This window comes from Leptonychotes weddellii, chromosome 16 (assembly GCF_054177405.1).
Source record: "Leptonychotes weddellii isolate Sample4059 chromosome 16, ASM5417740v2, whole genome shotgun sequence".
Classification (NCBI taxonomy): domain Eukaryota; kingdom Metazoa; phylum Chordata; class Mammalia; order Carnivora; family Phocidae; genus Leptonychotes; species Leptonychotes weddellii.
The window spans coordinates 47,595,278-47,610,896 of NC_138384.1; the positions used below are offsets into that span (position 1 = coordinate 47,595,278).

Genomic DNA, 15,619 nt, shown 5'->3' on the forward strand with positions numbered 1-15,619 from the left:
CAGAATCCTAATGTTCCCAGGACTCGGGCAGCTTCCCAGGCCTGGAGAGGACATTGAAGCTCCGTGCCTATTGCCCATACCTGGCCCTGGGCCCCTCTTCCGTCTGGCTGTTCGTGAGTTCTACCCTCTTATAGTAAACCCCTAATCTCGTGAGTAAACTGTTTTCCTGAGCTCTGGGAGCAGCTCTAACAAGTTGATCAAACCCACGGAGGGGGTTGGTCAGGAGCACTTGGACAGTGATGGAGGTTTGAGGAGGAAAGAGCACCTGGACAGTGATGGAGGTTTGAGGAGGAAAGAGCACCTGGACAGTGATGGAGGTTTGAGGAGGAAAGAGCACCTGGACAGTGATGACTAAAACAAGAGGAAGGTTTATCATCTCATGTAATAGGATGCCTAGAGGTTGCCGTTCAGATGTGACAGGTATTCCAGGAAGTTGTCAGACCCAGCCTCCTCTCTCCCCACTCCACCCCATCACCACATGGCTCTCTCTCTGAGTGGCAAGACAGCTGTCTCTTTAAATGATGTGATGGTCAATTTTATTGGTCAGCCTGCCTGGGGCATGGGGTGCCCCCATACTTAGTTAAACATCATTCTGTGTGTGTCTCTGAGGGTGTTTGTGGATGAGATTAACATTTGAATCAGTAGACTAAAGCAGATTGCCTTCCCCAGTGTGGGTTGGCCTCCTCCAATTCCTTGAAGTCCCGAATAGAACAAAGATGTTGAGTAAAGGAAAATTTGTCCTCTCTGCCTGTCTTTGAGCCAGGACATAGGTTTTCTCTTGCATTCAGACTCGGACAGGTGGCGTCTCTGGATTACAAACTACAGGTTTTGGGATTTCTCAGCCTCCATTAGTCTCATGAGCAAATACCTTATAATACACCCTCCTTTCCCATTTATGCCCATACTATCAAGATACACAATTGCACCTTGATTGCATGAATGTGGTTTTACGAATGTGAATGGTGGTGGGTGTGGTCAGGGTGGGTGTATTCAGTGGGAGTTATGGAGGAATACTTGAGAGTGTGTGAGATGTGAGGGTATATGATTGTATCTGAATATATGTTGTGTATACACATGTGTTGTTTATGTGCAAATGTTTGCATGTGTGTTCAATAAGGGTTATCTACCCTTATACCTCTAGTCTCTGACTAGGATATGAGGAGTACTTGATAGTGGACATCAAATTGTGTATTTACTTTTTAGGGAAAAACAATTAATTTGAACTCCTTTTATGTTTCTTAATTACAAAAGCAATCACAGGTGATTACTGCACATTCAGCAAAAAGTAGGTGTGGAAAAATGTGGTAACCACCCAATGCTATTTAAATGAGTAAGCAGCATTGCTTATCCCAGGCTTCTAGAATGTCCATTTAACCCTCTGATTCCAGGGCTTTTATTTGTAAGAGACACTTTTCCATTTCTTTCATGGATATTCTGTTTAGACTTTTTATCCCTACTGGAGTTTGGGAAAGGTCAATATTCATAAATTGTGTTGCTAAAAAATTTCCATATCACCTCCACTTCCAAATTAATTAGTGTTACAGGATTTTTATTGCCTTAGAACCCGCGGTTCTTGGTCAAGCCACTTTGAAGAATTAAGAGGTAGACCAGCTAAAGACTGGTGGGCAGCAAGGCAAAGTTTATTGAGCCATAGTACGAAGCTCCCAGAGAGGGAGGGGACCTGAGAGGGTTGCCGTTTTGGCATTCAAATCTAGGGGTTTTTGTAAGCTCTTTTGCAGAACTATCTTGAGCATCCTGAGAGTGGGCCCCTGTGGATTGGCCACTAAGGTGTGCCAGTGAGGACTCTGATCATGCCCCTGTCTACCTATTGGGTTATTGTTCATGTGTTGATGGTCTTTTGGGCTGACATATGGTGACTAACTGCCTCGACTTTGTGATAGTGATCAATGTTTTACGGTTAATTGTTTTGTTTCGGGATGTTTTGCAAAAGTTACTTCTGCAGAGGCTGCTCAACAGGATGCTATCCTGGTCTTGTTTAAGCTGTCAAACAGGATGCCAGTACGGTTTTGTCTTAGTTGTCCTGGCCCCCTGTTTTCTTGTTGGGGACCCTGGTCCTAAGTGTCCAATTAACTCCTAACAGCATGGTGAGATAAATATCAGATAAAAAAGAATTTAAAGAAAAAGCAGTTTGCAATTATTTGAATAAGAATTATTTTAATGTTCCTGAATGTGCAATTATCCAATATTATTTGATGGAAAAATATTAATCTGACAACATATAAATATATAATTGTTTCCCCTTAGCCACAGGAGATACGTTACAAGACCCCCAGTGGATGCTTGAAACTGCAGATAGTACTGAACCCTATACATACTTTGTTTTTTCCATATATACATATGTATGATAAAGTTTAACTTATGAATCAGGCATGGTAAGAGATTAACAACAATAAGTAATAATAAAATAAATAATTAGAACAATATACTGTAATAAAAGTGTGAATGTGGTCCCTCTCTCTCCCTCTCTCAAAATATCTTATTGTGTTGTACTCACCCTTCTGATGATGATGATGTGAGATGATAAAAATGCCTATGTGATGAGATGAAGTGTGATGAATATGGTAGGCTTGTGATTGAGCACTCCGCTGCTATTGACCTTCTGACAATAAATCAGAAGGAAGGATTGTCTGCTCATGGGCTGCAGTTGACTTCAGGGAACTCACTGCAGAGAGTGAGACTTTGGGTAAGGAGGACTACTATACATTAACCTGATGAATACACCACATTTCATTTATAAATGCTATTGATGTTGTTTATTTAGTAGCAGGAGCTCAGTTTGTCTTGTTTATCCCTCTCTTGTAATGTAGATATTTTATAAATGTGCTTATACATTGAAAGGGGCTAATAAATAAACAACCATTGTGAATATGCATATAACTTACATATTCATTAAAAGTTTAGGGGATTTTGTTTCCTTATCCAGGCAGCACAGAGGGTGGACATTCTGGGGTCATGGCTCATGAGAATGTAGGGACTGACAGTAGGAAAACATGCAGCGAGTAGTGTAAAAGCATTCCTCAGCCACAGACGGGGGTTGTTAATAACCGACAAACATGGAAGATAGAGGACAGTGTCCATAAAAAAGAAAGAAGCATACCAGGACAAAGATGCTTTGGGTGGCTGTGGTCTCAGGGGAGGATCTCGGGGAGACAGTGTTCTATGAATGTATTGGACTCACTGCCTGTGCCTTTGCAGGATGAAAACCTGGACCAGCCCATGAGCTCCAAGCAGAAACCATCATGGAATAATAGGAATGGCACATAGAGTGACTCTGTGATTTTGCTGTAATATACTGCATTACAGTAGTCATGATCTGCTTTCCTTATGATGTTTGTGCTATTCCTTTTGTCAGTCACATGAAAAGGAACCAAAATACTTTGCATTATAGTCAAGATCCTGCAGAGGATGTTGGTGATGCCCAGGTACTTGGGAGCTTTTATTTGAAGCCCCGCCCACCTGGAGTCCCCAGGACTGATCACGATCACCTGGAAGACACTCAAGAGGCAGGTGGTTCCAACGGCCACATTCCTGCCCACTCTGTGAACATAGAAAACAAGTTTGCATCCAAAATCATCAAGGGAATGTTTCAACCCAAAAGCGGCCATTGTCTGAGGAATTCCTTTAGAAAAAATAACTAAGAGTTTGGCTACAGTCAGGTGTTTGAGAATCAAATCTGTGGACCTAAGCTTGTATCCTGTCAGATAAAGGAAGAGATAATGATTAAAAAAAAACAGAAATTCCCCAGAATTCCAACTATAGTTTTCAATAAAAAGCTCATTCCCAACACCGAATCCCTGGTGGTCATTCTGTAAAATCCCAGAGAGTGAGATTCTTCTGAGCCAGATTCCTGCATGGGAACACGAGGCGTGAGATACATGCATCATGTTGGCTAAAATCCAATGTTCTCTACATCCTGTAGTTCTGCTTTGGAAACAATTCTTTACAATATTTGCTTTAAACAAGTTTCCAAGGGCTGAATTTGTAACACTTAAAAGAGCTTTTTACACAATCTAGATCATTGCTATAAAGGACGTGTATGTAGTCCATCCTGTATTCTTCATAAATTGATGAGAGTCAGTGTTAGTATTTTCATGGAAAAGATAAGGAGCACCGAGGCAGAGAAAGTTCAGTGATTTGTCAAGTTCAAGTTGTTTTTGTGGGAATGGGGAGATTTGCACCTGACTGGTCTGGCGTTATGGCGATGCATTTAAACACAATGCTGTTCTAACAAAGCTAGTTAGATGTATTCTTCAAAATACAGGTGCAGATTAGGACATTCTCATACCTCGTAATCTTATTTTAGATAAGTAGTAGTTATTTTTTTCTAACAATTTTTCATTTATGTTTAAAGATTTATTGTATTGACCACTTACAATAATGAATTAATATTTAAATACCTCCACAAAATGTAGACTCACGGATTATAGTAAAATTCTAAGGACCTGTTCCATGACAAATTGTGTTTAAAGAGTCCACTATTAGCTTTATAGCGTATTGGCAACTGACCCATTATTTTGCTTTTATGACACCTACCATGGGAACCACTGAATTCCAATGTCGTGCCCTAAATTGTGAGACTTGAAATGCCAATATGTGATAAGTTAGTGTAGAACAGCAACTCAATACTACTAATCTCAAATCTTAAGCTCATATGTTTAACATCACTTAAGAAAAAGTATGAGCAATAAGATTTGTGAAAAATCAAAATATAAGACATATACAAAATAATTTCTAAGCTTGAAAGTCTGCGTATTTTACAAGTTGAAATTGTAGAGTTAAAAAGAAATGTAGAGTTTGGCGTTAACATGAAAATAGTTTTAAACCAGAGAAGACATCACAAGATCTTTCCGGGCTAATAGTTGATATCCGAAACCCATCTTGTAATGTTACCATGTTCTTAATTGCTTCCCCCTTAATTTGAAGATGGAAAACAGTCTCCCTGGAATCGATAGACCAAGGACATAATCAGGAGGAAACAGCTATTATCTCCATAAGCTCTTCAGACACCCAAAATTAGAGAAATCATTTCCATTCCAGCAATTGCCATTTGGATGTATGGTTTCTGCACAGATGTAGAGGACTCCTGTGGATTTATCCTAATCCTTATTACAAGCATGGAGGTATTACAGTCACACTGATCCTAGTCTGAAAATGCAGTCTAATTCCTGGAAGGCAGGCTGATTGATCTTAGTATGACAGTCCTTAAGCACTTTAAAATCATGTGTCCTTATAACTTGCATTAAACGCCAACAGTCACCATCAGTTAGAATTACACGAAATCATATCAGGAGCCATCAGGGGTTGATGTAGGTCTAGAAACCCATCTCCCCTCACTAACTCAGCTCATGCCTCAGAATTATTCCTCCTTCCCATGTGGCTTGGCACTGGACCAGAAGAATCTCTTTTTCTGATATAATCACTTTTCAAGACTCTTGATACCTCACTGCACTTGCAGACTCTGCCTCTCAGGTTGAAATAGACAATACACACTTGACTCCCTCTAGCTGCCGGGACGGTGGGCTCAGTGTGCTGGTTACAACCAGCAGTGTTTGTGGGACAGGGAGGGAGGCATCCAGACCGTGGGATATGGGCTTGCAGTTCTGTGACCTCACCTCCCTGCAGAATTATCTTTTCGCCTGTGGCCACAGTGGAAACACAGGCTTGGGGAACTGAGAATATTTGTGAAAAAAAATTTTTTTTTTCCTCTCCCAGCCGGTGGTTACCAGAAACAACAACAGGTTTGATGGGTTTCTAGTCATTATCTCCTTGATCTGTGAAGGCAGACAGGGTTTCACAGCGAGGGAACAAATACTGAGGTCAGACACGTGTGGGACCAGCAGGGAGGCTTAGGTGCTTACTGGATTCTCTACTCCCCTGAGAAGCTGTTCCTCCCAAAAGTGAGCCTGAACTAATTTTCAGACCACTGCTCTGTTTTATCATTTAAGTGGTAAGTTGAGAATGTAAACCAGACAACGTGCCTTAGAAGGATTTTTAAAGCAACGTGGTTTTAATTTTTTTATTTTTATTTTTTTAAAGATTTTATTTATTTATTTATTTGACAGAGAGAGACACAGCGAGAGAGGGAACACAAGCAGGGGGAGCGGCAGGCAGAGGGAGAGGGAGAAGCAGGCTCCTGGCTGAGCAGGGAGCCCAATGTAGGGCTCGATCCCAGGACCCCCGGATCATGACCTGAGCCAAAGGCAGATGCTTAACTGAGCCACCCAGGCGCCCCAATCCTTTTGTTTTTCTTTCATACAAACGCACAATTTGATCCAGCTCCACTATCCAGAGCCCCCAGTTTCCCAGTGCAAGATTAGAATCCTGATGGTGCTCAGTCTCTAGTCTACATGTGTTTTACAGCCTTATACACAGATACCATGCACATGTGTATTCATACACAAATACAGTCACACATGCTCACTTACACATATACACACACTTTCTGTAACAAACTCTCACTCATCCAAAACTCACTATATACAAGCACACACACACTATATAATAGACACAGTGTGTCATGCACACTATGACACACACAGCTCACTTATATTCATAAAGTCACACTCACACCATCAACACAGACATTTGTATCTCAGAAAGGTGTTCACATGTGTAAGCATCATGGTACGTCCAGACTTCTGGAGGTACAGAAAGGGGAGCCCTTTTTACTGTTTTTACTCTTTCTATCCCTGAACAACCCACAAAGATATTATTTAGAATGTGCAACATTAGAAGGTGCGGTAAGCATTGCTACTTCAGGTCTAGGTACATAGAAGGAAGGGTGGAATGTTAAGGGAGTGACTGTGTGTGTTTGTGTGTGTGTGTGTTTGTATGAGTGAGAGAGCAAGAGAGAGACAGAGACAGAGTGAACAAGCACAAGGTAAAATGAAGATACGGGGAAAGGGCATACAGGTAGGGTGCAGACACCATGGGGAATGATGGTGGGGGAGTGCAGGAGTGTTGGGGAACGTCATCAAAAAGATAAAATGTGGGGTGCCTGGGTGGCTCAGTTGGTTAAGCGACTGCCTTCGGCTCAGGTCATGATCCTAGAGTCCCAGGATCGAGTCCCACATCGGGCTCCCTGCTCAGCGGGGGGTCTGCTTCTCCCTCTGACCCTCTTCCCTCTCATGCTCTCTGTCTCTCATTCTCTCTCTCTCAAATAAATAAATAAAATCTTAAAAAAAAAAAAAAGATAAAATGTGACCACTGACTTGGGCACTCAGAGGCTCCTCACCTGCTCGCCTGTCCTTGGAATGTGGGTTCCACTTGCCTTTCCTGCTCCCAGAAGCTGCTCCAAGGACATAGTCTTGAGATGGTGATGTGATGTGGAGAATACTCACACGGTATACATGAATGAGCCCAGTTAAGGCCTCTCTCTATATAAACTTGAAGAAATATCCATTTTCATCTTTTGACAACCTTACTCCAAAAACTCCAAATTAACAAAATGGATCCATGACTTACTCTTCCAATGGCTGCTCCCCACTACTCAGGTTTAATGAAAGGCCCCTAAGTAAACTTATTTCCTCACCACAGAGACCAGCTAGTGCACCACAGAAACTGTTTTTTGCCAACATGCCCAAATGACATCTTTGCATAGTAGACCAAGATGTAACTCCCACAGATCCCTAAATCCATGCAGTTTTATCCAGGATAACATGTACTTTTATTTTATTTTATTTTATTTTATTTTATTTTATTTTATTTTATTTTATTTTATTTTATTGAGAGAGAGCGTGTGCAGGGTGGAGGCAGAGAAAGAAGGAGAGAGAGAATCCTAAGCAGGCTCTCTATGCCCTGTGCAGAGTCGGATGAAGGGCTTGATCTCACGACACAGAGATCATGACCCGATCTGAAATCAAGAGTCGGATGCTTAACTGTGCTGCCCAGGCGTCCCAACATGTGTTTTTTAATAGTCAATACTTGCTTGATATTTTTTTAAAAATCAGCAAAACTTGTCTGCTGTTCTTTGTCCTATACCAGGTTACTCTGGCCCTTCTACAAGAAAAGGCTTAAATCTCCCTTCAAAACATCAGATTTCAAATGGTTAACATCTCTATAAGAGTGTGACGTACCAAACTCGTACTCGGTCTGTGATGTGTCCACTCTCTAAAAACAAACGTACTCTGCAGGTTAACTCTAGGCTATTCGTTATTCTGTGGAAACTTTTGTTGTCTTCAGTATATTGAATGACCATGTCAAATGGTGTTCTTATTTTAGGGAATTTTTCATACAATCCCATAACTAGTAAATTTTTGGGAAAATTTATTATGTCAGATTGAAAGTTACATGCTCAATGACTTCATAATCTCCAGATTGTTTCAGGAAATGATGTTTTAATATTATATAGGTTCCAAATTCCTTCACTTCAAGTATTAATAAATTTATATTACATAGTCTTAATATGATAATCATATAACATTTAATTAACAGTTACATTCAATTTAGTCATTTTTGCAGCAGAGGCCAAGCCTGTGTTGTTTACCACTCTCTTGTAATATGACTGTTTCAGAATTGTGCTTAAACTGTCAGATGGATTAATAAATAAACAACTAACTGTTGTGAATATGCATATAATTTACATATTTATGATGAGTTTAAGTGATTCTGTCTTTCTTTTCTGGGCAATGCAGAGCCTGGACAATCTGGAGTCATGACTCATGAGAATGTAGGGACTTACAGTGGAAACCAGTGGTGATTAACATAGTGGTGTTCGTCAGTCACAAACTGGGATTGTCAAAAACCGTTGAACAGTTGTGAAAGATGGAGGAGAGAATGCACAAAGATATAAAGATGATGATGAGGGCAAGGATGCTTTGGGTGGCTGTAGTCTCAGGGGAGGATCTGGGGGAGAGATTGTTCCTATGAATGTGTTGGACACCCTGCTGGTGCTTGTGTAAGATGAAAACCATGGATCCACTAGCAGATCATGAGCCCCAAACAGAAACCATCATGGAAGAATAGCAATGCTACATACAGTGACTGCGTTATGTAGCTACAAGTTATGGAATAACAGTAGGCATAATTCTTTCTCTTTGGGATATTTTGGTGGTCCACTTGCTGGTCATATACACAGGGACAATAATATTAAGCATCATGTGGTTTAAAGCACTCTGTCTGGTTCCTACTAAATTGTTTTCCCTGTCATTTCCTGTTATGGTTTCCTCGTATGGTGCTCTAGCTCTTAGGAAAAATGTATTTCTTGGAATTGCCCTTTCTTGCCCCAGTTCCTTTGTACTTGTCTTTGCCTGAAATACCTACACTTTAAGCTGGTGAATTCCTGATTGTCCTTTTTTCACCTTGAATGTCATAGGTGAACCTGCCCTGATAAAAGTATTTCAAGGAGAGGAATGAAAGTGCTTGGAATCAGAGAAGAGAAATATTTCTGGTTTGGGATGATAGAATAAAGTCCCTTATACCTGTTCCCACTACAGGTGTGTTTGCTTTCTTACAGTGTTTATAATTTTTAAAAATTTAATCTTCCCCAGTAGACCTGAGGTTAAAGACTGTTAGTAAACTTTGCCCTCCTAGGTCCTGCCACATAATAAACATTTTATAAATGTTAAAAAAAAATATTAAGCATCATGTTCAGGATCCAGCAAAGGATGTTGGAGGTGCCTAGGTACTTGGGAGCTTTCACTTTTAGCCCCACCCACCTGGAATCCCCAGGACCGATCATGATGATCTGGAAGACACTCAAGAGGCAGGTGCTGTCAGTGGATACATCCCTGCCCACTCTGTGAACACAGAAAACCAGTTTACACCCAAAATAATCAAGGAAGCCTTTTAACCCTCAAACTGCCACTGCCTCGGAGACTCCTTTAGAGAGAAAGACTAAGAAGTTGGGTACAGTCAGGTGTTTTGAGAATCTAATCTGTGGACCCGAACCCTCATCCCACTAGATAAAGTAAGAGATGATGGTAAAGAAGATAAAAATTCCCCAGAAGTCCAACTGTAGTTTGTAATAAAAAGATCATTCCCATTGCCAAATCCCTGGTGGTCATTCTGTAAAATCCCAGGGAGTGAAATTCTTCTTCTGAGCCAGACTCCTGCATGGGAACATGAGACGTGAGACACATGCGTCATGTCAGCTAAATCCAATGTTCTCCAATTACTGTGGTTCCCACTTAGAAATATTAATATGTCGGGGCACCTGGGTGGCTCAGTCAGTTAAGCATCTGCCTTTAGCTCAGGTCATGATCTCGGGGTCCTAGGATCGAGTCCCCCATCAGGCTCCCTGCACAGCGGGGAGCCTGTTTCTCCTTCTCCCTCTGCTGTTCCCTCTGCTTGTGCTCGTGCTCTCTCTCTCAAATAAATAAATAAATGAAATCTTTACAAAATAAATTAAAAAAATATTAATATTTCTTATTACATGTTTGCGAGAGTTGAATGCATCACCTTTGAAGTGCTCTCACAAAATACGAGTCACTCCTATGAGGCCATCCATGTAATAAATTCTGTGTTCTCCAGAACTCTATGAGATAGGCCGGAGGATTATTTCTACAGGAAAAATAAGGAGTGCTTGCACACGTAAAGTTTAATGATTTCTGTAAATTTAAGCCTTATTATGGGCAAAGGGTGGACTTGACCTGACTTGGCTGGTAAAAAGACAGTGCATTTAAACACTAAGCTATTCTAACATGACTACTTAACTGTGTTCTTAAAATAATACAGATGCATTATAAATATTTTCACACCTTGTCTTTTTATTTTAGATTGGTGCTATTTGTTTTACAGTTTTGTTGTGACAAGTTTCCATTTATGGGTATACGCTGTTACAAATTATAAATATAGATTTAGATTTCTTAATAAATTCTTGATGCATCGACTATAGTATAATTCTCCCAGGGCCTGCATTATGAAAAATTATCTTTAAAGAAGGTACAATTGGCTCTATTTTGGGATGGTAACAGAAACACTAATTTGCTTTTAGGCTGGGAGCAAAATGGCACCTATCACAGGAATCACTTAACATGATGTCAGTCCCCGAACTGTGGAACATGAGCCACAATATGTGATAAAGTTACGTAAGGTAGAAACTGAATATTAGTATTTTCAAATCATAAACTAATCTGTTTATTAACACATGACTAAAGTAAAAGTATTAAGAAGAAGGCAAGATTTGTGAACTATTAAAATACAGACTCCTTTCAAAATGGGATCTCAAGGGTGTGATGTATGTGTATATTATAAATTGAAATTGTGCAGTTTAAGATTCATATGAGATTACTTTTAAATCAGAGAATACATCAACAGATACGTTGTGCCTCAGACCACTGTGCTGTTACCATTTAATTTAATGCTGCTTCTCACTAAAGTTATCAGGTCCTAGATGTTCTCAATAGGAAACAATCACGGTCTCCATTAAACACTTCACACACTTGATTAGAGAAACATTTCTACTCTTGCATTTACCATTTGGAAATACCCTTTCTGTATGAGATTAAAGAATTCTTGTAGTATTAGCCCACTTTATTACAACATGGAAGTGTTACAGGCACCTCTAGTAATCCTGAGAATTTAGTCTATAATTCCTGTAAGATAGCCTGAACAACAGATTGATTTTGGTACTTGAGTCCTAAGCACTGGAAACCAGGTTTCTTTTTTTTTTTTTTAAAGATTTTATTTATTTATTTGAGAGAGCGAGAATGAGAGAGAGTACATGAGAGGGGGGAGGGTCAGAGGGAAAAGCAGGCTCCTCGCTGAGCAGGGAGCCCGATGCGGGACTCGATCCAGGGACTCCAGGATCATGCCCTGAGCCGAAGGCAGACGCTTAACCATCTGAGCCACCCAGGCGCCCGGAAACCAGGTTTCTTTATCACTTGATTAGACCCCAATAGTCACTGTCAGAGAGGATGGCATTAAACACATCAGGAGCCCTCAGGGATTGGTGAAGGTCTAGGACCCCTCTCTCTTTACTAGTTCAACTCAAGTCTCAGACTTGTGCTTCCTTCCCATGTGGCTTTGGCACTGGACCAGGTTCAAACCCAGAGGAATCTTTTTTTCCCAAGATGATCACTTACCCAAACTCCTGATACCACTCCTTGGTTGCAGACTCTACCTCTCAGACCAAAATAGAAAATACTCACCTGACTCCCTTGGGCTGCCAGCACGGAAGTCAGCGTGACATCACAACAACCAGTGTGTGGGAGAGGGAGGCAGTCGGACCACTGGATATGGGTTTGTGGGAAAATAATATAGCTGTATTATAAATATTCATTTTCACACCTTGTCTTCCCTGCCCTGTCCTCCCCTCCCCCACAGACCTGCAATGATCTCTTCGCCTGTAGCTGCCATGAGAGGACTAGGCTTGGAGAACTGAGAATATTTGTGACAAACTTTTTTCTCAGTTGCTAGGTACCAAAAACCAGTTCCAAGTTTGTAGGGCACATCTCCGAAGAGATCATTGCAGGGTTTGGGAGAGGTTCTTAACTTTTATCCCTGGAAGCAGACAGGGTATCAGATGGAAGGAGCAAGAAATTCTGAGGTCTGGCATGTGGGAAACTTGCAGGGAAGCTCCCGTGTCTCACTGGATTCTCTGCTCTCCAGAAAAGTTTTTTTTCCCCCAAAGTGAGTTCTTTCTTCATCTTCAGAGCACTAAGCTACACCATCATTTAATTAGTGGCGGAGCAATGAAAACAGATAACATACCTGAGAAGGACTTTGAAAGTGACAGCCGTCACTGAAGCACATGATGACAATTTACACTGGAAACCTCTGGACTAGAAACCCACAACTCAGTGGCAATTGATTTGGAAATCTAAGTGACGCAAAAATTCTGTTTCTTTTTTTCTTTATTTCTTTATTTTTTTTGATATTTTCTTTTCTTTTTTTTCTAAATGAGGAATTTTATTTATTTTTTATTATTATGTTACATTAATCACCATACATCATTAGTTTTTGATGTAGTGTTCCATGATTCATTGTTTGCGTATAACACCCAGTGCTCAATGCAGTACGTGCCCTCTTTTTTTTTTTTTAAAGATTTTATTTATTTATTCATGAGAGAGAGAGAGAGAGGCAGAGGCAGAGGGAGAAGCAGGCAGGGAGAGACGTGAGACGTGAGACACATGCGTCATGTCAGCTAAATCCTGATGTGGGACTCGATCCCAGGACTCTGGGATCATGACCTGAATCAAAGGCAGGCGCTTAACCGTCTGAGCCACCCAGATGCCCGGTGATGCAAAAATTTTGTAGCAACATGTACTCTCCCCATATTCACCCTTCCCCACCACCCCCAGTGGGGATATGAATTACAAATAGAACAATATCCATTGCAAGTTAGAAGTTTATGAACTCCTCACTAATACAGCATGGCTTTACAGACAGGATCGGATGGTTTTTACAGGTAATTCTTAAAATTCCTTCAACTATGAGATAAGCCAATGTTACTTCCTCAATTCTAGTGCCCTGAATGATTACCAGTCTTCTACCCTTGTTGATTGGTTGATTGATCGATTGCTGAATTTTCAGTAAGGAGCCTTGTTTTCTTCTATAATTAATTAACAAACAAACTATTGGTCTTTAACCACCTTTTCTCATGATCTATCCCCTCTTAACCCATTTATTTCCATCACAATTAGTCTGTTGTTTTTTCCTACAAACAAATGCCCATTTTGATCCACATTCAGCATTTAACGCACGCCCAATTTCAAAGTCAGGGATTAAAACCATAATGGTGGACAACATCTAGTACACAAACACACTCTGATTTATACCCTTACACACAGATGAAAACACATGTGCATGTACACACACACACACAAATACGGTCACATACACTCGCATTTTTAACCACATACACATCTACATAGACTTCCCTTTATGATCTCAGATTCTTCCACAGCTCACCATGTATAAACATGTACAAATAAAGCATTTGTACATTTAACAAAGTTGCACACACACCATCATCATGTGTGTGTATCTAGATAAGATGTTAGTATATGGAAAAACAGTAGTTTCACCTCACCTCTAGGGACCCCCAAAAGGGGCACTTTTCACCTCTGTTACTCCTTCCATCCCTACAACAACCTGTAAAGAGGGTATTTACAAAGCACAACATTTCAAACGTGCTGTGAGCATTGTCACTTCAGGTCAAGGCACATAGCTTCGGAGTTGTAATATTCGGGGAATGACCGTGTGTGTGTGTGTGTATGTGTGAGAGAGAGAGAGAGAGCGAGGGTAAAGTGAGGGCAAAGAGAAGGGGTATGTAGGTAATGTGCAGAGAGCACAAAGAATGGAAGGATAGCGAGGAAAGAGGTTAAAAGACACAAGAAGTTTAAAGTCACAGAGTGGTTGAAGGGCAGGGCTGAAGGACACAAGGGGCAAGGTATGCCAGGAAGTTAAGGGAACTGGAGATATGTACCAGGTGGATAACTGGTAGAAATGTGATGGAAATGAATGGGTTAAGAGGGGATAGATCATGAGAAAAGGTGGTTAAAGACCAAGAGTGGGTAAAAAATACATGAGACTTAATGTCTGTGAGTGTTGAATAATATGAGGGACAGCTTGTTCTCTGTATTTAGGAGTCTTTTTATTTTGTCTGTCTCTTTTTTTTCTTTGTTCATTTGTTTCTTAAATTTCACATATACGTGAGATCATATGGTATTTATCTGTTTCTAACTTATTTCTCTTCAAATTATACCCTCTAGGCCCATCCACGTTGTTGCAAATGGCACAATCTCATCCTTTTGTATGGCTGCTTAATATTCTATTGTACATACATACCACTCTTCTTAATCCATTCATCTATTGATGGACACTTGGGTTGCTTCAATATCTTGGCTATTGTAAATATGCTGCAATAAACATAAAACATAGAAACATGTTTTCCTATAAACATATAGAAAGCGCATATATCTTTTCGAATTAGTGTTTTTATTTTGGGAGGGTAAATACTCAGTAGTGGAATTACTGGATCATATGGTAATTCTATTTGTAATCTTTCTGAGGAACTTACATACTGTTTTCCACAGTGGCTGCACCAATTTACATTCCCACCAACAGTGCATGAGGGTTCCTTTTTCTCCACATCCTCAACACTTGTTCTTTCTTAACTTTTTGATTTTAGCTACTCTGACAGGTGTGAAGCGATATCTCATTGTAGTTTTGATTTGCATTTCCCTGATGGTGAGTGATGTTGAGCATCTTTTCATGTCTCTGTTGGCCATCTTTGGAGAAATGTCTGTTCATTTCTTCTGTCCATTTTTAAATTGGATTATTTGGTTTTTAGGTGTTGAGTTGAATCAGTTCTTTATATATTTTGGGTACTAACCCTTTGTCAGATAAGTCATTTGCAAATATCTTCTCCCATTCTGTTGTTTACCCTTTAGTTTTGTTGATTGTTTCCTTCACTGTGCAGAAGCTTTTTATTTTAATGTAGCCCCATTGGTTTTTGCTGTTATATTTCCCAGCTCTCTCCAGAACTCCAGGAGAAAAAAATCCTTGGGGTGCCTGGCTGGCTCAGTTGGCAGAGCATGTGATTCTTGATCTCAGGGTCATGAGTTCAAGTCCCACGTTGGGTATAGAGATTACTTAAAAATTTTTTTGAAACTTTAAATAAACTTAAGAAAAAACTCTTCAACATTAAAAAAAA

General features: G+C 40.3%; 1 long non-coding RNA gene and 2 pseudogenes across 1 annotated transcript in view; all 3 read right to left on the reverse strand.

The window, feature by feature from the left end:
* Nucleotides 1-15,619, reverse strand: part of LOC145717681 (uncharacterized) — a 281,227-nt gene that overhangs the window by 136,498 nt on the left and 129,110 nt on the right. The gene's annotated exons all lie outside the window — the stretch shown is intronic.
* LOC145717669 (vomeronasal type-1 receptor 4-like) lies at nucleotides 2,911-3,826 on the reverse strand (annotated as a pseudogene).
* On the reverse strand, nucleotides 8,600-10,025 carry LOC145717670 (vomeronasal type-1 receptor 4-like; annotated as a pseudogene).